Below are 11,378 nucleotides of genomic sequence, written 5' to 3' on the forward strand. Positions count from 1 at the left end.
TATAGGCCTATTTCCCTATTAAACGCCGAACCCAAAATCCTTGCTAAGGTCCTCGCTAATCGCTTGCTGAGCGTTATCTGTGATTTGATACATCCGGATCAATACGGCTTCATCCCTCATCGTAATACCGCTCTCAACTTGCGGCGTCTGCACGGCGTCCTCGCTAGGGCGGAGTATTTCTCTGAACCGGCCATATTGGTTTCTTTAGACGCCACGATGGCCTTTGATACCATTGAGTGGCCATTCCTCTGGGCTGTCTTGGCGAAGTTTGGCTTTGGGGAGGGATTTCTTAGCTGGGTGAAGCTTCTTTATGCTGGACCAATGGCTCAGGTTGTTGTCAATGGGCGGGTTTCTCAGCCTTTCGCTCTCGGGAGGGGTACTAGGCAGGGGTGCCCGTTGTCCCCTCTGCTCTTTGCTCTCGCCTTGGAACCGCTCGCTGCCTGGCTCCGTTGGGAGCCTTCGATCAGAGGGATCCGGTGGGCCCCGGGCTTCGAGGATCGGGTCTCGTTGTACGCGGATGATATTCTCTTGTACCTCACCTCGCCGCGGCAGTCGCTCAATGTTCTCTTTGATGTCCTTACTTCCTTTGGGAGAAATTCGGGTCTGATAATTAACTGGTCCAAATCATGCGTGTATCCTATCTCTGGTGGCCTTCCTCTCTTGCCGCCTCGGCTTCCGATCCAAACATCTCAATCCGGCTTTAAATACCTGGGGGTGTACGTTTCGTTGGATCCGGCGGTCCGCTATGAGCAGAACCTCCTGTCTCCACTCCGGCGTTTGAGGGTGGATACGGCTCGGTGGTGTAAGTTGCCCTTGTCTCCACTTGGTCGCGCGGCACTGTTTAAAATGATGTCCCTTCCCAGATTTCTTTATGCACTCCAGAACTCCTTCGATGTCATTCGGGAAGTGGAGAGTTTGCAGAGGAGACTGGTTTGGGACGGGCGGGCGCGTATCGCTTTGGCAAAGCTGACTCTCCCCTGGTATGACGGGGGCATCGCGCTTCCTGACATTAGACGGTACTATTGGGCCTCCCAGCTGTCGGCCATTAACCATGCCACTTATGCTCCTGGTTTGAACCCGGTATATGAGATGGATAAATTCCTGCTTCCCGGCGGTAACTATAACAGAGCGCTCTACTCTCGATCTGCTGGTAGGACCCTTACGGGCCCTACTAGGATTGCGGTACGGGTGTGGAAGGCGGCGAATGTAGCGATGGGCTGGAGTGAGCGTTTAACGTGTGCTACTCCTTTATTCGCCTCAGACCGCTTGAGAAGCCTCTGGACAACGAAGGGCTTTGAGCACTGGGACACGATCGGCATTAGCAGAGTGGGGGACCTATGGGTTAAAGGCGCGGTTAAAACCTTCGCGGCGCTCCAGAGCGAGCACGAGCTTAGTGAAAGGGAGTTCTTACGCTATGCCCAGGTTTGGCATGCCCTGCTCTCGGTCTTTGGGGAGGGGACCAAGGTCCCTGTTTCTTCGCCCCTCGAGGACCGCATACTTGACGGTCACGTCCCCGACAGTACTATCTCTCTGATTTATAAAAAACTGATAAATAATCGGGCTGACCTCTTGGTGCGTCTTTGGGAGGCATGGACGGGAGATGGGGTTAAGTTGGACGACGAGGACTGGCAGTCTGCACTGTCATCCCCTAAGGAGGTTGCCATCCCGGCCCGTCTCCGTCTGGTCCAGCTTAAGATTCTCCATCGTGTTTATGTGACGGGTCCCCGTCTGGTTTCGATGGGGTTTTCTGATGACGGGCTCTGTAAGCGTGGCTGCGGGCTCAGTGCCACCTTTCTCCACATCCTATGGGAGTGCCGCGAGGTGGCGGAATATTGGCGCCAGGTGCATGATGTTATGAGACGAGTCACTGGGGTCACTCTGCTGCCGGAGGTGCGTCGCTGTGTTCTGAATGTGTGGGAGCCCAATGACTATAATGCGGCCCAGGCTCGGTGGGCGGCCCTGGGGAACATGATCGCAAAGAGAGATATAGCGCAGCTTTGGGGTTCCCAACGGCCTCCCACCGTGTCCGTATGGAAGGAGAACATGGACTGGTGCATGTTCAGGGAGAAGACTGTGTATGTGGCTCGTGGTAAACCGGGGGCATGGGGTAGAATCTGGGGGCAGTGGAATGTGTATCGCGGGACTATCTGTGCTCCCCCCCTGGTGGATACGTCTGAGGTTGCCTTGTCCCCCTGATCCTTGAGGGTTCCTTGCTTATCTCGTACATCTGAGTATAGATTTGGTTCTCCCGTGGCCCCCCCCCTCCCTCTCAGGCCTCCTTTTTATTGACCGCTCTCGGGTGGTCGGGTGTGGAGTCCCCCTGCTGTGGTTCGACGCCCATTTCATGTCGTTTCGCCTTGCTTTTTGTTTTTTGTTGTTATTTATGTTAAAAGTGTGTATCTTGATTTCCCTTATGTGCAGTCTGATCTTCTGTAATATAGCGGAGCCCCTGTGGGCCAGTCATTGTTTTTGCACTGCTTGATCATTTTGACTACTAGCGGCCGGCCCAGGCGGTTGTAGGCCCGTGCTTGTACCCTTTTCTCTGCACAATAAAATTTTTTCAAAAAAACACTGAACGCCGCCTGCTGGTAGTTTTCTTCCCCCACAAGCTGCCAACATTTCGTTTGTAACTGTTAATTCTCAAGATTCGATCCTAGCTCCGTCGTTTGTGGCTTTACCGGGACCCCACCCCATCTCCACCACCCAGCCTGCTTTATCTATCACTGCTATTGACCCCCCAGCCGTAACCCCAGATCTACCCAGATTATCTCAGTCCCCTACCATTTTTTCCAATGACTTGCCTACGGATTTTCTTCCCCATTCAGGAGCTGTTTCCCTAACTTCATTTTGTGATTTACCCATAAATTCTTCCTCGGGGTCAACCCCCCCGGTAAGTCCATTACCTCATACTCCGAGGGTGATAACAAGAGGGCAAAAATCCAGGTCCATTCTAAAAAACCCCATTAGGGATGGGCTTAATATAAAAAAGTCAAAGCCTGCTACAATTCGGAAAAGCGCCACTGGCGATAACAAATATAAAAAGGTCACCCCGAAATCCACCGCCACGAGAGGGAAAAAAGCAACCAAAAATGTAACCTTGAGTGCAGCTAAACCGTCCCAGGATAATGGCTTGCACGTAAATATTTGTGATCAGTTACCTATCCCAGTTCCTTCTCACTTTTCAAATGAGAATTTATTGGAAAGAATTGAACATCTTATGAAGTCCTTAATGTCTCCACTCATGGAAAGGGTAAAATGTTTAGGGGAAAAAATGGACAATATGGAAAAAATAATGCACACTTTTAATACTAGTTCTCGCCAAGCGGAAACTAACTTACACCCCAAGGATAAACAAAAAATTGATTCACATTCTGGTAAAAAAAGACCAACACCAACTCGCTCTACCACTCCGGTATTGTCCATCCCGCCCACTAACATTTTATCAGCTCCCTTGGGGATTTCCGAATCCAGGACAACAGGGGCAGCTGCCCCACACAGGGACGCTGAGCCTGTAAGCCGTCTAACAAATACCACTCATACCCTAGGTCCCTCTAGGGACCGTTCCACACAACCAACCCCGTTGCAGTCTCTCTCACATATTGATTTACCCCCACAATCAACTCCTTACACTGTTGTCTTAGTTGGGGTACCAGAGCTATTACAGGGCAAATTAGAAACTTTTTCTGAGCTAAGAAATAAAGTTGCTCATTCGTTGAATACGAATAGACCATTACCCATTTCTATGTCCGGAGAAATCCTATTCGCAAGAAGGTTAAGTTGGGTGGGCCACAGGCCAAAGGATATCTCAGGAGATTGTATCGTAATAAATTTCAGGGATAGGCGAGTGATCCATCATATCTGTAATTTTTTTCCATCTAGTGCCAATACCAAGATTCAAGTTAGGGATCTGACTTTTTTCTATCCCCAACCTTTTTCCCACCTATCAGACATACACTCTCGTGATTTAACAGCTCTGGCTAGAAATGAGGCCCCCAGACTATGCTATAATATCCCGACTTTCAATCATTACGATCAACTTTCTGATCTGGAGAGAGTGGATTGACTTAAATCAGATGGCTTGTCAGCTATGCCCATGTGTAATCCACATCCCGTTAATGTAGAGCTGGACCATCTTCTTGAGGGCTCTGAAACATCTGGGTCCCTTTCTTCACCCATTGTTCAGTCTCTTAATCAGGTTGATTCGTCAAGACTGCTTCCTGACGGAGTGTTCCATAAAGATGTCTCACTGCTTAATATTTTATTTTGGAACGTTGCTGGCCTTCGTTCAAAGGTTCTGAACGACCTCTGGCTTACTTTCATTCAGGATTTTGATATCCTCTGCTTTCAGGAAACTTGGGCTTCCACTGAAATACATCTCCAGGGCTTCAAAACATATTTTTCCCCAGCTTTACCTTCTCCCTCTGGCAGGGCTAAGGGGGGCCTGACTATTTTTGTTTCTAACACCCTCCGTTTTACATCAATAGTCCCAATAGCGCTGAAAGCAAATTTCCAAATTCTTCTTCTTCATTGGAATACCTGTAAAGCCTTAGTTCTAGTGAATTTTTATAATAATCTTTCTGCTTCCGATTTGGCGAATGTAACTAAGGAATTACATGGTCACTTTCAAGAAATACTTTTAAAAACCCACAAGGAGTTAGTTCTAATATGGGGTGGGGATTTTAATCAAAATCTTTGTACTCATAGTGATAATATAGTGTGCGGCATAGTGGATGAGAATGATGATCCAATACCTCACTTCGCGCACACCTCTACTGGATATCTCTTGAACGAGATATTGAGCGGAACAGATCTTACACTAGCTAATAATTTGTTGAATCCACCCACACCCGTGCTACCAACTTTTAATGGAAGAGGCAGGCCATCCACCATTGATTTTATATTTCTCTCGATGGCAGCAGGTAAAGATCTCTCTAACTGCAAAACACACGATATCGCCATTAGCGATCATTATCCTATTAGTCTTGTTTTAAAAAATCCTAATACTCGAGAGAGGTTTAATATTGAGGGAACTTTAGCCCAAAATAATCTAACCTTAGACAGACTGAACGGATATTCACTAAGATGGGAAAAGGTTGAACCCATGGCTATTACAATATCGATAGTCAAAAAATTGGGTCCAGTGATCAACAAATGTCTCGATCCAGACATTTCTAACGAGGGAATCATGGATAACTTTGCAATTCTATTGATTGCAATAAAGGATGCCCTATTAGTAAAGAAAAAAAATGGAAAACCTAAGGGATGGTTCGATTCTTGTTGTTCCAAGGCGCACAAGAATTTAAAAACTGTCCTCCAGAATAAGGCAAGGTACAGTAAGGAAATTGCAGCCTCCAGAATTAAATATAAACAAGCTTTAAGGCATAGGAAAAATAACCTAAAGAAAGAACTCCTGGATCAATTACATAAAACATCAATTCTTGGGGACACCGCTGCCTTCTGGAAGGTTGTGAAATCCCCCTTTCTAACTGATTCTGCGCCAAAGCCAACTGTTGAGGTTGCAATAGACGAACAAACTTGGTTTGGATATTTTGAGCAGATATTCAGCCTTCCCTCAACTGCTGGCCCTTTAACACTTTCCAGATCATATACCCCGAATTTCCCTCTGTCAATTAATATTCGATATGAGGAGGTGGAACAAGCCTTACAAGCTAGCAAAAATGGTAAAGCCCCGGGCCCCGACGGGGTCCCAATTGACTTTTTTAAATTCATGATGGACTTATGGCTTCCAATTTTAACGAGGGTTTTACAAGCTTCTTGTGCAGTAGGCCCCATTGATTCCTGGACTAAATCAATTCTTGTCCCCATCTTTAAAAAGGGGGACCGTCACTTGCCATCCTGCTACCGTCCTATTTCTTTATTAGACTCACTCGGGAAAGTGGCCGGTCGTATTATCCTAGAGCGCTTGCAGCAATGGGCACTGGATAATAAAGTTCTTTCTGATCTTCAGTACGGCTTTCGCGAGGGCTTGGGAACTACAGAGCAAGCCCTTAACCTCTCCTTGATGATAGACAAATATGTTAGTGCTAAAGGAGGGGCTCTCTACTTGGCATATGTGGACCTCTCCGCATCATTTGACTGTGTCAACCACACCAAACTGTGGATCATCCTGGAGAATATGGGAATAGAGGAGCCCCTAATACTTTTCCTGCGCGGACTGTACTCAGGTGCTACAGCCCGCGTGAGATATGGCTTGGGGGGTGAGGTGACAAAACCGTTTAGAGTAGAGCGCGGTGTTAGACAGGGATGCGTCCTGGCCCCATTTTTATTCAACTTATACACTAACGGCTTGGAAAAAGCCATGTTGTCCGGGGCGAAGGACCTCCCCACCATAAACAATCGTCCCATACCGGCCCTGCTCCACGCGGATGACGCTGTAGTTCTGGCACGAACCCCGCTTGAACTGCAGTGTTCCCTCACGAAATACCATTCATTTATGGAGAACTTGGACCTGAGGATTAACATTAAAAAAACATTTATAATGTCCCTCGGGTCATTGAAAAAGAACAAAATGTCTATTTCTGTAGATCACCAAAAAATAGAGAGCACTAACACGTACCCATACTTGGGTATTGTCTTCAATCAAACATGCTCCTGGAAGAGTGCCATCGAGTCTAGAAAACTCACTTTTGCAAGAACAACTGCCGCTTTGGTCAATTTCGCCAGCAAATTAGGTAGACGACCCACTGTTGAACTCCTGGAAATTTACAAGGCAAAATGCATCGGTAGCGTAATTTATGGGGCGGGTGTGTGGGGCTACGCTATGATTGACGAGGTCCAAAGGGTGGAAAACAGATTCCTAAGATTTCTCCTTGCAGTCCCGCGGTCTACCTCAACCTATGTATGCCATTTAGAAGTAGGATTGCCCTTTGTAGCAGATCTAATAAGGATCCAACCTTTGTTACTATGGCACCGCATTTGGACCTCTATAGACACTACCTTTACCCAAGGGTTCATAAAAGACTGTATGGCCTTGGATAGAGTACATAAGGTCAGATGGATTGCTTATGTAAAGAGATTCTTAGGTGATCTGGGCATGATCCAGTATTATCTTTCCCCCTCGAAAATTGCTGAAATTCCTAGAAAGCAATTTAAAAAGTTGTGCCTCGCTCAGCTTGAATCCCTGAGGTTAACTAGCGAAGCCCACAAACCCACAGTTCAATACTCCTTACTGACCCAAACGACTCTTTCAATTCAGCCCTACCTGACTTTTAACATTACTGATTATGAGAAATCTCTTTTAACAAGGCTTAGACTGAATGTTTTTCACCATTCGGTTACCTTTCCTATTTCTAAATCTTGGGAAAGACATCTTCAACCATGTCCCTGCGATATGAGTTCTTCTCAATCCACAATGCATACAGTAATGTTTTGTAAATTTTACAACGACTTGAGAAAGCAGTGGTTAACCCCGATTTTTAAAATTTGGGGTTTACGCAGATGTCGTCCCGCTTTCCTTGTCTTGCAACTACTGGACACCGAGTTGTTTGCTAAACAAACAGTTATTTTTTTTTAATTGGTAGTGAGACATAGGCAGAATTTGTGACTTGTTAAATTACTTTTTAAATATTTTCTTTGGTTTTTAATATGTTTGCTTCTTTTACGCTGAAAACCTTGAAGCTCTTGTCAACTGTTTTTCTATGTACTTTTATGGTTGCCTTTCTGGCTCCCGAATAAAGATTGATTTGGTTTGAATACAATTTTTAATAATTAAAAAAATGTATTACGTAGGACGTCCTCCCCTAGGAGTTAGTATGTTCTTTTCTCTTTTTTTGTTGGTTTTTTTTGTCGCATATGCTTTCTACAAAAAGTATATTTTTTAAAGTAACAGTGCCTCGGCTGGCCTAGGCAAGACCTCTTGATTTTTTCCAATAATGCTCGTTCATTTATAAAGATGTTTTCAGGCCAAAGCAGAAAGTGATACAATACATTTTGGGTCGATTTGAAGCGACTTGCGGTGATTTTGCAGCCAGTGCACGCTGTATCACAAATATGTACCGTGACTTGGACCTTTCAGAAAGTGGAGCGCTCAGACACCACGGCTGCGTCACCACAAAGTAATTAAAACAATTTAAATCAAGCGGAAACATGCATTGAGGAATACAAAGTGAAAAACTCGCATGTTACATTCCATCCGCTTGCCATAATATGAATTTGGGATAAAATATTACATATGTTCAGAGGCGCAACTAGAGCCAAATTTCGGGGGGGGGGGGGGGGGGGGCTACGAAAAAATTGCGGGGGGGGGGGGGGGGGGCTGAATCTTTTAAGCCATAGGTAGAGTGGAACTGCAGGGGCTCTTAGAAGGGGTGAAACAACAGCGAGGCCTCATTAACATGCAAATGGTCTTTTAAAGACCTGTGAAGTGCTCGGGTGCGGCTGTGTGTGTGCCGGGAAGCTGTCTCATCCCGGGCTGCCACACACGACGGGGGGGTGGGGGGGGGGGGCTGAAGCCCTTCGAGTCCAATGGGTGTTGCGCGCCTGCATATGTTACCTTTTCTTCGACACGTTTTCTCTCTCCGCTTTCCAAGGTGTATTTTATAATGCGGGACGGTTTTAGGACCGCCGAGTGGATATTAATTCGTTGGCACCGACGCACGTGCACGGCACGTGCACAAGCCATTCATAAAAGCACCAGTGAAGCCGCCGTCTCTCCAAACGGAGCTCCCGGTCGGGTTTTGGGGGGAATCACAAGCAATGATGTTCACAGGGTTGTGGGGTTCGCATCGCTGGAGCTGTGTTCTGGTAAATTGATTGTACTTTGTCTAAAGGATTTTCGGGCCCTGGGCAACACGTATGGGACCCCTGTTTGAAACAATGTTGAATTGTATTACACATTGTGTACTAATTAAAGCTAGCATAATGTAGAAAAATATAAAAGTATGGAGGGCATGCGGAACAACCGAGGAAATAACATAACCTGTATTTGTCAAGACCCCGTTGGGACTGAATACCAGATGTTTCTAATGGCCCAATGGTACTCATGTTATCGACCTCAGAAGGATTAAAGGCTGAGTGGACCCGCCGGGATTTGAACCTTGTGACATGGGGCACAGCCCCCCCTACAAGAGACACATTAGTCCACTAAGCCACAAGACCCTGCCTTATAAGGAAATTCGGCTAAAAATGGTTTCGAACGATGACAAGTCAGAGGTAGACGGGGGTTTGACCCAAATTATATAGCGAGTGCGTCACATCTGAAGAACACCACCCTGGCCATATTGACGGACCAGGAAGGGGGTGGGGGTGCTGTCTTTGACTAGCCGGTGACGTAGATGTAAAGTTCGCTACTATGGAATATACATTTGTAAAACCCCTTGCTATGGTGTCATATTTTACTCGTACACACAGTTGACGGTGGGTAGCAATAGTATTCTGTACACCAATCATTAAAGCTAATGAAAAATATATTTAAAAACCGGTAACGAGGGTCCCTGCGGCAGATATATGTCACGCTGGGGCCCCAAAAACCCCTAAGATTACATTGGAGAGGCGGAGAGGTTGAGAGGGAGAGTAAAAGAAAGAAAAATAGGAGGTGACGACGAAAGAGAGGGGGGAGAGAGACAGAGGGCGACCCCTTTCCCAGGGGCTCCTTTAAAGCCAGGGGCCTGGGTTATTCCCAGCTTTGCCCAGGCCTTAAAAGGTTTCTGCCTCCAAAACATTGCTGATCAGTTTTAGCAACAGAAACGAACGATACATCGCTCGCAGCAGGAAACACGGGGGTAACGAGGGTCCCTGCGGCGCAGGAGGTGAGGGGGGAGACCATTCAGCCCACCTCCCACTGAAGTTCGGGGGACCCAATTCAAGTCAATGACAATCATTATCTGATTGGGGGGGGGGGGCTCTTCATATTCTGTAACTTGTTTTTTTTTGTACATACTTATATAGCGCCAACTCGACTCGAAGGTATTGAAGCGCTGTACATGAGTACCGTATTTACATTACACATTCAGGCACGGGGAAATTAAGTGATTTGCCCCGAATCACAGGATGTGGACGCGACCCCGAGGTTCGAACCCTGGTCTCCAGCACCAAAGTCGGCAGTCTAGCCGATGGACCACATCCCCTCCCCACGCTACGTCACTGGCAGCAACCTCGGAGGGGTCGAAACGGGAGTACTTGTGAGCTGGAGAGGTGAACAGCGCTGCACACCTTCTTTCACCAGAAGCAGTGTGAGCCCCCTCTGCCAATCCGCGAGATCTGAAGATGTCTGTGTACAGGGGCACGTTGTGCCATCTCCAGCCTCCCCCAGATGGGCTCCCAAGAGTGGAGGAGACCACACAGCATTCCACTGGACAGGGCCGGCAGAAATAAGTGTCCTCAGCGGCTCTCCTTTCATCGAAGCTTGCGACGTGAGCTCTGACCTCCACAGCTGTCCTTAACGTGACAATGTATGCCCCGGGTGGGTATGGCGGCATGTCTCGCTGTTTCGCATCATTGTCAGTAACACAGCGCCTGGATACTCACGGGTGATAAGTAGCGCTTTACAAATCCGTCGTTTTATTGATTGAACAGGGTTTAATGTTACTCCAGTCATCGGTACATATTGTCGTCCTCTGAAGGATGAACGGCGGATTCCGTGGAGCCAGTATTACATCTTTGACTCTTTTGGCCACAGACAGATGTCGTTGAACCCATGAACCATCTTAGAGGGCTACGAATCCATCATGAAAACATACCTACACATATACATCGTGGGAGCCAGAGTATTATATAGTATTAACCCACGCAGGGGCGGCTGGTACTTACAGGTGAGTGCAGCGCGCATGGTGGCGGGCGCGGGACCCAGGCAAAGCTCCAGTCCTGGGAGTGGGCTCGGCAGGTCATATAGGCACCAGGGAGGGAGGGAGCCCCTCTTCCCATTGGCTGACACTCCGAGCTGCAGGTGTCTTTAAGGGCGGAGCACCGTTACCTGTACCCAGCGAAGCTTTGGACCTGCCCAGGTATGGAGGGAGGGCACCGGCTCCAGACGGGGAGTCCGTCCAGCTGATGTGAGGGGGGCACACTGTGCGTCTGCGCTTTCGCAGCGCTTGCCCCTCCACTAACTGGGGTGGGAACGGGGACGCTGGGTCGCAGACCCCGGAATTAAAAGTCGACTTACAAGTCGGGCTCTATAGTCATGTCGTAAACTTTATTGCGGAAAGGTAATCCTGTCTGAGGCAGTCCCTGCTACATTTCACGTTTTATCTTATCTTATCTTGCATTTCCTAAGAATATTTACTTTTTTCAAGCTGTTTTTTCTGCATTTCTTTCTTTTACTCAGCATGACTCTTGTAAATGCTCTGAACTCTGCCGCTGACCGCGGCCCCCGCAGGGGGCCAATCGGCGGTCGGCGCCTTAGTCCCCCCGGGGCACCGGTC

At 47.6% G+C, this 11,378-nt stretch overlaps 1 pseudogene across 1 annotated transcript in view; it reads right to left on the reverse strand.

The window, feature by feature from the left end:
- The window catches only part of LOC146868831 (histo-blood group ABO system transferase-like), a 791,676-nt pseudogene extending 780,619 nt beyond the window's left edge, over positions 1–11,057 (reverse strand). The window contains exon 1 of the transcript XR_014965088.1: positions 10,768–11,057. The product of XR_014965088.1 is annotated as a histo-blood group ABO system transferase-like (transcript). The remainder of the gene's footprint in view (positions 1–10,767) is intronic.
- Between the last annotated feature and the right edge of the window lie 321 nt (positions 11,058–11,378).

Source organism: Triturus cristatus, chromosome 1_2 (genome assembly GCF_964204655.1).
Source record: "Triturus cristatus chromosome 1_2, aTriCri1.1, whole genome shotgun sequence".
Classification (NCBI taxonomy): Eukaryota; Metazoa; Chordata; class Amphibia; order Caudata; family Salamandridae; genus Triturus; species Triturus cristatus.